Source organism: Pelodiscus sinensis, chromosome 2 (assembly GCF_049634645.1).
Source record: "Pelodiscus sinensis isolate JC-2024 chromosome 2, ASM4963464v1, whole genome shotgun sequence".
Classification (NCBI taxonomy): Eukaryota; Metazoa; Chordata; order Testudines; family Trionychidae; genus Pelodiscus; species Pelodiscus sinensis.
In genome coordinates this window covers 34,984,159-34,996,667 of record NC_134712.1, presented here as the reverse complement: position 1 = coordinate 34,996,667, position 12,509 = coordinate 34,984,159, and the positions used below count along the sequence as shown (strand labels likewise).

Here is a 12,509-nt window from a genome sequence, read left to right as displayed (position 1 = left end):
AGTGAGCGAGGAGGAGTATGATGCAGGCTCTCTATACAAGTGTACCCCCAGAACCTCGTCATCAAAATTGCTACAAGGGCAGTAGTGGCAACAACCACAATGGCTCCCGCCACCCAGCTAGCCATCCTGGGACCCATGGGCGGCTTACAGACTCCTACAGCCCAGATAACTCGGGTACCAGACCCAGGATCCTCCCAGGAACTCCCTTGAACACTCTGTCCCTTCAGAGGAAGAAGGTGAAATGGATGTCACAGGGGCAGAAAAAACATTGGACTCAACATCAAATGAGCACCTCTCATCTTCGTCACCCAGGGACACAATCCTGCCCCACCAACCAACACAGAGGATGATTTTAGTTCCTTCCAGGAGCTCTTTAAGAGGGTGGCAATTGCATTTCGCTATTAGCTATGCCTGAGACCCAGCATAAACTCACAGACATTTTACTCATCTCGTCACAGGCTAAGCTAGCCATCCAAATGAAGGAAGCACTGATGGACCCAGCCAAAGCCCCGTGACAGACACCAGCATTGATCCCACCTATCAGCAAAAGATCTGACTGAAAATACTATGTAGCCCCAAAAGGTGTGGAATTCTTATTTTCGCACCCTACTCCGCATTCCTTAGTGGTCAAAGCTGCTAATCAAAGGAGCAAGCACCAGACAATCAGCACAGGGCCACGTGACAAGGAATGGAAGTGCCTGGATGTGTTGGGCAGAAATGCCTACTCGTCTTCTAGCCTCCAAATCAGGATTGCAAACTGTGGCACTCCTTGCAAAGTACACACACCACACATTCGATCAACCATCAACTTTTATTACCGAGCTTCCTGACAACCAAAAGGAACAATACAGTGCGAACATGAAGGAGAGGGCATAGATTGTCAGAACAGCCCTGCAGACAGCACTGGACTCAGCTGACACGGCCTCAAGGTCCTTAGGGTCGGCAATAGTTATGAGGCGGGCGTCGTGGCACCAATAGTCTGGCGTCCCAAGGGAGGTGCAATCATGGAAGATCTACCGTTTGAGGAGCTATTTGCTGAGTCCTCCAACGCTTCCCTCCACACACTGGAGGACTCGAGCCACTCTGAAGACATTAGGCATACATGTACCTGCAAATAAAAAGAAACCGGGAAGACCTTTCACATAACGCTACAGATCAGCCCCATTTAATCAACAGGCAATGGCCCAGACCGAATAGACGCAGGCAGGCTCTGACCAGGCAACCACACAGCAACCTTCAACACCCTGCCAAGCATTTTGAAGGTCTGGTCGAGGGTCAGACAGCACTGAGTTCTCCAAGGCAGCAATACACACCTTATACACCATTTGGCAGCAGACTAGCTGCATTCTGTCCAGCATCACAGACTAACGGATACATCACCACAGACAAATGGATAATGGAGATCATCAAAAATGGTTATTGCATCCCATTTACTTCCATTCCACATCACCAACCCCCCTTCCCATCCCTCTTCAGGGACCCCTCTCACAAACTTATGCTAATACAAGAGACATAACACCTCTTAAACTAGGGGCTATAGAAGAGGTCATAGCAAAGCACAGGAGGAGGGGTTTCTACTCCCACTACTTCCTGACCACCAAGAAGTCAGAGGAAATGGAGATCAATCTTAGATCTCTGAAAGCTAAACTGATTTGTTCGTTATCAATTCAAAATGATAACCCTAGCCACCATCATCCCTGCCTTGGACAAGGGAGATAGGCTGTCCACCCTTGACCTCTGTCCACCCTCCACCTCTGAGATATATGTACTTTCACATCACAATATACCCATCCCACTGGCGATTCCTGAAGTTTACTGAGAGAGACCTACACTTTCAGTACAAAGTGTTGCCATTCGGACTCTTGACAGCCCCAAGAGTTTTCTCAAAAGTCCTGGCTGTTGTAGCAGCTCACCTAAGGAAAATGGGTATCACCGTTTCCCCATACCTAGACGACTGCCTAACAAGAGGCCCCAGGGCGCACAACACAGAACAGGCAGTAGCCACCACCAGAGCACTGTTCGACTCTCTGGGCCTACAGATCAATCTGGAAAAGTGTGTCCTTATCCCAAGCCAGACCACAGACTTCATAGGAGCATACCTGGACTGCACGAAAGCGATAGTGTCACTACCCCACCACAGGTTCACAGCTATCAGGGACCAGGTATCTCTAGCGCAAACCAGCCCATTCATAACAGCAAGACAATGCCTGCAACTAGTGGGACACATGGCAGCAGCCACGTTTGTGGTACCACACACCTGGCTGCACATGAGACCACTACAGGCCTGGCTAAGAACAGTGTACAGACCATACATACACCATATAAACAGGCACCTAGCCATGCCAAACAAGTTTAAGTCCACACTAACGTGGTGGACAATACATCACAATGTTTGCAGGGGGGTACCCTTACAGTGCTCACCTGCTACTATAACAGTAACAACAGATGCCTCGTTAATAGGCTGGGGAGCTCACCTGGACAAACACATCATGCACGCTCAATGGTGCAGGGACGAGACCAACAATTAAATAAATGTGCTCAAACTCAGAGCAGTTGGCAATGCTTGTGCCCACTTCCAGCCTATAATTCAGAACAAAACCATCCCAGTGTTAACAGACAACACTGAAACAATGTACCACATCAATTGGCAAGGGGGGGGGGGGTGATCCTATCAGTTATGCCAGGAAGCCGTAAAGCTATGGGAGTGGTGCATCCCTAGGAACATAACACTTCCAGCTACCTACCTTCCTGGCAAGGACGACATAACAGCAGACAGTCTCTGCAGGGACTTCCCCCACAACCAAGAGAGGGAAATTGACCCCAAAATACTAAAACCTATTTGCCACCAGCAAAAGCAAGAAGTGCCAATACTATTGTTCAAGAGCGTGCATAGGCCCCTGGTGCTTGGGGGATGCATTCAGCAATAAGTGGGAAGCATCTTTACTGTATGCGTTCCCACCATTTCCTCTGATCCAGTGCACAGATCATACTGACAGGAAAAAGGTGACAGGAAAAAGGTCATACGGATAGTGCCCATGTGGCCCAGACAGACTTGGTAACTTACCTTCTGCGGATGAGTGTTCACCCACCATAAAGCCTCCCACCAGACCGGACACAGCAGTACGGCCACAGTCACCATCCGGATATACACTCTCTCCACCTCCACATATGGATGGTGACTGGCTGATGCCTTCGGAGGTCGACTACCCCAAGGAGGTACAGCAAATCCTTGTGAACTGTCGTAGACCTGCAACAAGAAAAACATACAGTCAGAAATGGCACTGCTTCAAGTTATGGTGCCTCAAACACAACTGTACTCCAAAAGTCAGGAGTGTCAGAAATACTTACTTACCTGCTAGAACGATACAAAACAGGACTATCTCTAATCTCAGTCACAGTACACCTCACCGCAGTAGCGGCATTACACCCTCCAAAAGAGGGGTACTCAGCTTTTACTCACCTTTCCACCAAGAGGTTTCTCCGGGATCTACAAAACATGTTCCCACCACAATGAGACCCACTTCCAGCATGGGACCTCAATCTTGTATTAAGGGCTCTTATGGGGAAAACCCTGTGAGCCGCTAGCTACCTGATCCCTATTACACTTATCAATGAAGGTAGCCTTTCTCGTGGTGATTACCTCCGCAAGAGGAGTGAGTGAGGTGGGGCACTCATGACACAACCACCGTACACAACCTTCCATAAAGACAAGGCGGTCCTCTGTACCCACCCTAAATTCCTCCCGAAAGTAATTACCTCTTTCCACTCTAACAAACCAATCTACTTACACGTCTTCCTTCCTAAACCCCATAAGGATGACAGAGAAAGGGCACTTCACACCTTAGACACCCATAGGGCAATAGCCTTCTATCTCCACCATATGGAGCCCTTTCAAAAATCTCCATAACTCTGTGTCATCTACAGAAAGATCAAAACGGTTACCCTTATCCAAACAGACTATCTAAATGGATCTCGGACTGCATACGCCTAGCCTATAACATATTCAACAGAGAACCCCCAATGACCATAAGGGCTCACTCCACGAGAGCAATGGCAACAACAACAGCCTCCCTCAGTGGAATCCCAACAGAGGACATCTGTAAGAGGCCACATGGGGATCTGTTTACATATTCACACAGCATTATACAATACAGTCATTTGCGGACACGGACATGTGCTTTGGCTGAACGGTACTAGCAGTTACCGAGTCAACATTGCTGAAGTGCCCACCACCAAGCACAAATGCCACTTTGTAGTCGCCTAAGGTGGAGCATGCCCAGGGACACTTCTCAAAAAAGGGAAGGTTACTCACCCTGTGCAGTAACTGGAGTTTTTCGAGATGGTTGTCCCCATGGGCGCTCGACCATCCACCCTCCTCCCCTCAGCTTTAGATCCATCTGCTTCCGGGCCAGAAGGAACTGAGACAGCGGTTGGCTGTGTGCACGGGACGACTGTTCCAAGTGCCGTGTGCCAGTGCTCCACGTGCACAGCCAACCAGAGAGGCACTGCTATCAGAAGTCTGCCGACCGTGGGCGCAGTGGCGCTGGCACACCTAAGGTAAAACACCCACAGGAACAACCATCTCGAAGAACTCCAGTTACTGCACAGAGTGAGCAACCTTCCCTTTTGAAATAAGTTATTTCAAAATAATTTCCTTATGTAGACATGCCCTGTGAGACCCATCTGGAGCCTATTCCAACCCCAAGAACTTTCCCTGAAGGTACGTCTACACTATTTTGGGATATCAGAGTGTCCCGAAATAGCAAGCCCATTATTTCGGGCTCACTATTCCAGAGTATGTCTACACTACAAAGTTAATTCAAACTAACAGCCGTTAGTTCGAATTAACTTTCATAGGCCCTACAGAGGCAAACCGCTAGTTCGAACTTAATTCAAACTAGCGGAGCGCTTAATTCGAACTAGGTAAACCTCGTTCTACAAGGACTAACGCCTAGTTCGAATTAAGTAGTTCGAATTAAGGGCTGTGTAGCCACTTAATTCGAACTAGTGGGAGGCTAGCCCTTCCCAGATTGCCCTGGTGGCCACTCTGGGCACAACCAGGGAAACTCGTCTGCCCCCATCCTGGTCCCGGAGCCCTTAAAGGGGCACGGTCTGGCTACGGTGCCCGTGCCAGGTGCAAGCTTGCCAGCACCCAGCCAGCATACCCTGCATCTGGCATGGCATAAGCCAGCCATCCGCTGTCACCCAGCCCTCCACCTCTTCCCTGGACCAGGCTGGTGGCTCCCAGGAGCCTGCCCAGGGCTGCAAGAGGCGGGCACCCGTCTGGTCTTGAGCAGAGATTGTGGACCTCATCGAGGTTTCGGGGGAGGCCTCCAACGTCCACGACCTCCGCACTAGCCACAGGAAAGTGGCCGTCTAGGGCAGGATAGCTGCCAGCCTGGCCACCAAAGGTCACATGCAAACCCAGGAGCAGGTTTGCATGAAAATCAAGGTGATCCAGTGAGACCCCCGATCCTGAGCCCTGAGCTTAGAACATAAGAACATAAAAATTGCCATACTGGGTCAGAACAAAGGTCCATCTAGCCCAGTAGCCTGTCTGCTGACAGCGGCCAACACCAGGTACCATGGAGGGGATGGACCGAAGACAATGACCAAGCCATTTGTCTTGTGCCATCCATCTCCAGCCTTCCACAAACAGAGGCCAGGAACACCATTTCTACCCCCTGGCTAATACCACTCTATGGACCCAACCTCCCTTAATTTATCTAACTTCTCTTCAAACTCTGTTATAGTTCTAGCCTTCACAGCCTCCTGCGGCAAGGAGTTCCACAGGTTGACTATTTGCTTTGTGAAGAAGAACTTTCTTTTATTAGTTTGAAGCCTGCTACCCATTCCTTTCTTTTGGTGTCCTCTAGTCCTTCTATTATGGGAACTAATGAAGAACTTTTCTTTATGCACCCTCTCCACACCACTCAGGCTTTTATAGACCTCTATCTCATCCCCCCTCAGTTTCCTCTTTTCTAAGCTGAGACGTCGCAGTCTCTTTAGCCTCTCTTCATATGGGACCTGTTCCAAACCCCTGATCATTTTAGTTGCCTTTTTCTGAACCCTTTCCAAGGCCAAAATATCTTTTCTGGGGTGAGGAGATAACATCTGTACACAGTACTGAAGATATGGCGTACCATAGTTTGATACTTCCCCTCCTCCTTCTTCCCCTGGCTTCCCCCTTCCAGCTCCCTCCTCCCAGGTTTCCCCCTCCCCATACCCACCCTCTCTCTTCCCCTCTCCCACCTCCTTTTCCCAGTCTCCCCAGAGGTTAATTCCCCCCCCCCCCCCCAGTTTTGTTAAATAAAGAGAGTTTCTATTTTTGAACACACATGTCCTTTTTTTTTGTACATCAGGAAGGGGGGCTAGGGAGGGGTAAGTGGAAGGAAGTGAGGGAGGAATGGGGTACGAGCCCCCGATGGGGAGGACTGGGGTGGCTCTGCGGGCTCCTTGGGGTGGAAGCTCTCCTGCAGCCCCTCGATTAACACCCCCCCCCCCCCCCCGATGGCAGCCTGCAGCAAGTGCGCTGAGTGCTGTGATGTGCCGAGTGTGGACATTCAGGGCACTCCAAGCCAGGACTGCTTTGCTGTCCCTCATCGAGGTAGACAAGCAAGCGGGGAACCCTGAGAACTGTCTGTCCGGGATGGGGGTCGGGTCCCTTTAAGCACAGCCCTCGGCTAGTCTGAGACAGCAGCTCCACGCTCTAAGTCCTCATCTGATGCCCTGCCGGCACTGCTTCCGGCCATCCTTAACTTTGGTTCAGGGTCCACTCAATGTGGACATGCTAGTTCGAATTAGCAAAATGCTAATTCGAACTAGTTTTTAGGTCTAGATGCACTAGTTCGAATTAGCTTAGTTCGAATTAGTGCTGTAGTGTAGACGTACCCCCAGTGTCCCCATAAACCTCATTCTACAAGGAGTAAGGGACATTTCAGAATAGCTATTGATTTTGACATTTGGCACTGTGTAGACAGCGTATTTTGTCATTTGGCGCTATTTCAAAATAGCATTGAAATAAGATACATAATTTGAACTATGCAAATTGTGTATCTTATTTCAAGTTATAGTGCAGTATAGATACACTCTGAGGGTATGTCTACACTACCCCCCTAGTTCGAACTAGGGGGGTAATGTATGCATACCGAACTTGCTAATGAATTTGAATTTCCCGGGCTTCATTAGCATAAACCCGGCGCCGCCATTTTTAAAAGCCGGCTAGTGCGAACCCCGTGCCGAACTATCCTAATCTGAACTATCTGTACACCTCGTTCCACGCGGCACAGGGTTCGCACTAGCCGGCTTTTAAAAATGGCGGCGCCGGCTTTATGCTAATGAAGCCCGGGAAATTCAAATCCCGGGCTTCATTAGCAAGTTCGGTATGCATACATTACCCCCCTAGTTCGAACTAAGGGGGTAGTGTAGACATACCCTGAGAGACCCAGAAGGGGAGAAAAAATACCCAGCCTCACTAAGGCTATGTCTACACTATGTTTTTTGTGGAAGAGGTAAAGCAGTTCTCACAAGTGGTGTAGCAGTCACTCAAAATAACTTCAAGAAATATTCTGCCTTTGTTAAATAACAAACTCAAGTTTTTAGGCTCACTGAGACTCACAGAAGAGTACAGGTCGAACCTCCTGTCCAGCACTCTTTGCGGTCCGGCATAATTTTAGTGAGCTGGATGTCCATTTATCGGTGTGGTCAAGTTTCCCGCTACAAGTCCTGGCTATTATTTACAGCCACAAGTCCTGGCTCAGTGTCCAGTGCTGTTATTTAGCTCTAATTTACCCCTAAATGTCTTCTAAGAGCCCAGTAAGCAGAGGAAGTGTTGGTAATGCTGCTAGACACTACTGACCTCCATGGGTGGTTGGCTAAGGTTGGACTGGAGGAGGCAGGCCCCCAGCCCCACCTACAACCTGCCTTTTCTGCTGAGTCCTTATCTCCCCATCCCAGGGAAGGGAGGGACAAGTACACATGTCTCGCCTCTGGCCTGAAGCACCAGAGAGGGAGGAGGGCACACAACTCCAACCTCCTTGGCCCCGGAGCACAGGGACGGCAGGCGTTAGGGGGCAGTAACATTCCGCCCTCAGTATGCCTAGAAGCAGGCGTTCTGGGGGCAGAGTGTGGATAGGGCCATGCCTGGCAGTTTGGGAAGGTTGTGCCTTCTCCTGCCTAGGCTACCAGACACCCATGCAGACCTCCTGTGGTTTGGAAAATTCTCTGGTTCAGCATAAGTCAGGTCCTCAGGGTGCCAGACTAGAGAAGTTCAACTTGTTGTCATATCTCCTGCGCTGAGTTGTCCTAGATGGCCGTATTGCTATTCACCAAATTCTACCTATTAGTCATTCAATCTTAGCCAGTGCCATTTTTGGCAGAACTGTTCTCCATGCCTTTGGGAGCAGAGGAAGATGTGTATATAATATTTCAAACCTTTTTTCTGAATGCCCATTTTTAAAGGATGGTCCTACTTCCCACCCTGGAGTCAGAGTTTTGAAGATCCCATTGTAAATCTCCTTTCTTTGAGTACAGGCAGTCCCCGAGTTACGCGGATCCGACTTATGTCGGATCCGCACTTACGAACGGGGCCCTCTCCCTGGTCTCCAGCAGACCAGGGAGAGGAAGCAAAGCGGCGGAACACATGGGCAGCGGGCAGCCCAGACGCGTCTGGGCTGTCCGCTGCCCGCGTGCTCCGGGGCTTTGCTCTGCTTTGCTCCTGGGGGGACGGGGAGCAAAGCCGCGGAGCACGCGGGCAGCGGACAGCCACGGCGCATCTGGGCTGTCCCGCTGCCCCCGTGCTCCGCGGCTTTGCTCCGGGCGCCTGTGGTACAGCAGCTGGGGCGCTGCCGGTTGGTCCCATAGCGCCGCTCTGGGCGCTATGGGACCAACCCGGCAGCACCCCAGCTGCTCTGCCCCAGGCGTCCTGATTCAGCCACTGCTGGTCAGTTTCAGCAGCGGCTGAATCAGGACACCTGGGGCAGAGCAGCTTGGGTGCTGCTGGGTTGGTCCAGCGGTGGCGCTACTGGACCAACCCAGCAGCACCCCAGCAGCACCCCAGCTGCTCTGCCCCAGGCGTCCCCAAGTCAGCCGCTGCTGAAACTGACCAGTGGCTGACTACAGGAAGCCCCTGCCCCGGGCTTCCTGGAATCAGCCGCTGATCAGTTTCAGCAGCAGCTGACTTGGGGATGCCTGGGGTTCTTAAGTTGAATCTGTATGTAAGTCAGAACTGGCATCCAGATTCAGCCACTGTTGAAACTGATCAGTTTCAGCAGCGGCTGAATCTGGACGCCAGTTCCGACTTACATACAGATTCAACTTAAGAACAAACCTACAGTCCCTATCTTGTACGTAACCCGGGGACTGCCTGTACTGCAATCCATGGATCCAGCCCACACAGCAGACAAATCAATCATCCAGACTAGAGATAGAAACTGACATCCAAAGGTTAGGGTTTGTTGCCATTAGTGGAAATTCCCCATGCTCTGCGCTAAGATAAATTGTTGAGATTTTTCCTCAAGTATAGTTAACACTATTGCAATTTAGGAAAGTAGAATTGAATTAATTTAGCTTTGAAAGATGTCTCAATTGAAGGGAACTTCAGGGTGTGGTTCATTCCCCTGCAGCCACTGTCTGACAAGTCTGGTTTTGCCCCCAAGCTGCAAGCAGATTGAAGTAGCTATTGGAACAAGGTCTACACTAGAATTTTTTTGCCTCTATAGTAATGTCAATTAAACGTTTTTTTTCTTTTTGTGACATTGCAATGCTGTCAAAAAGCCATAGTATACACACAGTTTCAGCTGCAAAAAGTACTTTTGTTAATCTAGTTTATTTTGTTTAGGGAACCAGTATGAGCTGTGTCTACAGCAGAAAGATTTCCTGGTATAGCTATACACACAAGCCTTTTCTAGTATAGACTAGGCCAAAGAAAGGAAGTTTTCAGGCAAACACGAAGTTTTAGGAATTGGAAAACTTTTCTCACCTATGTCCTCTTAATGGTCTTTTCTATCATTCCACATGAATGTAAATGTCGTATTGACCCCCTCATAACCATTTGTGTTATTTCTGCCAACTAGCCACACCTACCTTAGTTCACACACAAGCCTTATGGTGCAGCTGTTCTAAAATGAAAGATGAAATGTAAACAAAGACATTTGCCTCTGGGAGATTGGCTCAGATTTAATAGAGGATGTGCAGGCTTTCAGTCTTGCTCAGCCCACAAGGCTTAACAACTATAGAAACTAAACTGGAACACCAGAATCAAATTGTTTGCTTAGATATATTTATTTAATTCTGTTTGAGACAGTTGGACTTTGTATTGGTCATGAAATTACAATATAGAAATTGTCTACCTTATTATATGGATGGCCACTGTGTATATATTACTATATCTACTAGATCCACCAATTATTTATAATGTGTGAAGATACTCATGATAAGATCCTGTTTTCAGTTGCTTATATCTTTGCTGGATTTTATCCATTCAGGCTGAAGTTTTCCATGCCAGGACTATACCTCAGGCTGAATTTATTTTGGAATTTCAGCCAAGACAGTTTGACTGTCCAAAAATAAGGTTAGTGGAAAATATCTTGATTTCCTCCCTGTTATAAAAGGAGTGTAGCAAGGCCCTAGGTCCCTGATTTAAAAAAAAAAAAAAAAGTTAAGGGACACCTTACCAATTCCAAAATCTAAAATTTAGCTTTCATTTACCATCTTGGAAAAGCAGAACATATCCATGAGGTATACACAGAAAATTTGTATTTACAAATGTATACAAATTCCTCGTGGGCAGTAATGCAATACTAAACTTTATAGTGCAAGAACCCTACAGAACTGATTCCAAGTTAGTAATTGTCACATGTGACAGTCTCTAAAAACATTGTCTTTGAAGTGATATCATCTTAAGACAAAGCACTTCTATACAATTGTAATATTTTACCAGTAAATTTTAGCTCATGACAAATGAAACTTCATGCATTAGTAATAAAAAGACATCCTAGCAACATGAACTACACATAACTCAGCTATTCTGTGCCAAACCTTAAGTCACCAGGTACATCCAAAGCACACAAGCAGCCAATAAAAAAGCCCAAAGGATTGAATCGCTATTGTTACTCCAGTTTCAAGCTGGTATAACTCTACTCAAACTAAATGAATGGAATTACATCACTGTAAAATCAGAATAATTCAGGGGGGAAATCAAGCCCAATATCTTTATACCTGAACTCCTGGAAAAACTTTCAGTTTGAGCACAAACATTTGTTTTATATTTATCAATCACATGGCTGAGCACCACATATAAACAAAGTTCGTCAGAAATATACAGACCACTTTTGAAAATGTGGTCTCTGTACCTCAAAAACTAAACACAAGGATCCTTGCTGCTGTCATGTAATTAAAGTAAATAAATAAAAACTTTAAAAAACCCTACATCCTCAGGTAAGGAAGTAGGGTCTAGGTAGTCTGGCTTAGCTGACCCAGCTGGGCTGGTGTTCCCACAGCAAGGACAGCCACAAAATGGTAGCCAGCAAGCAGAGGAATTGCTAGCAAATGGAACAGTAATCAAGAGTCAGGGTCAGAGACTGGAGACCAGAGGGCGATTGGTGGTCCAGAGGCACAGCAGGCCAGAAGTCTGTGTGGTTACCTAGACAACTTCCTGGGGCACTCTCCAGGTTGGTACCTTTTAAGGTGCACATGCTTTTTGGATAGTGTTTGAGTCTGTCCTGTATGGGGTCAGGTTCACTTATATGCTCCAGCTAAGTTTGGGCCACTGCATAAACACAATGTCACTTAGCGGATCAGACAAAATTAATATGGCTTTCTGGTGAATCTAGCTTAGTTAGGAAAACACCTTCTAACAGAGTGAAGAGATTAATTCTCGTGAAGGGTTGCTCCTCATCTGCTTCCCACAGCCCTTCTCCTGGAGCTACTCAGCTCAACCACAACGGGACCCAAGCATCCCCCACCTGCCCCCTGCACACCACACCACCCTTCTGTGTTCCCTATCTGGTCTCCCACACTCCACACCCCCAGCCCAACCCAGCTCTCTCCCCCTACATGGCCTCCCCATGCTCCTTAGCCTGCCAACCCACCACCTTTCCAGGTGAGCTCCTTGTTGTCAATGAAGTATTCCATCTGTATCCAAATGCATCTGTTACCATTTTTGCATCAAGGCAGAGATCTTACCACATCCTCTTTTGTTCTGTTGGTCATTTGCTTTGTACCCCAAAGATTTATAATAAAAATTGTATGTTTTTATGGAATATGTTTTCTTATGGAATAAGTTTTGGATTTAATACCCATGGAGAAGTCTTCTGCTGCTATGGCTGTTTGCATCATTGTAACTTCTCACTGAACATTTCCAGTCAAATACTGATAAGCCACAACCTTACTTAGCTTGTGTGATTTAAATCACCAAACCCTTGGTGGCTGCTCTTCCCCTTCCGCTCCGCAAGCTCCAGGCCCACTGACAGGAGGGCGGGAAGAGGAGGAGGAGAGGGATGGTTAGAATC

The 12,509-nt window shown here is 47.9% G+C and overlaps 1 long non-coding RNA gene across 1 annotated transcript in view; it reads right to left on the bottom strand.

Annotated features, from left to right (window-relative positions):
• Positions 1–798: 798 nt before the first annotated feature.
• Positions 799–12,509, bottom strand: part of LOC102458448 (uncharacterized) — a 61,241-nt gene continuing 49,530 nt past the window's right edge. Inside the window, exons 3-4 of the long non-coding RNA XR_332031.4 lie at positions 3,065–3,247; positions 799–1,108 (exon numbers count right to left, since the gene is read on the bottom strand). This is a non-coding gene — a long non-coding RNA (uncharacterized LOC102458448). The remainder of the gene's footprint in view (positions 1,109–3,064; positions 3,248–12,509) is intronic.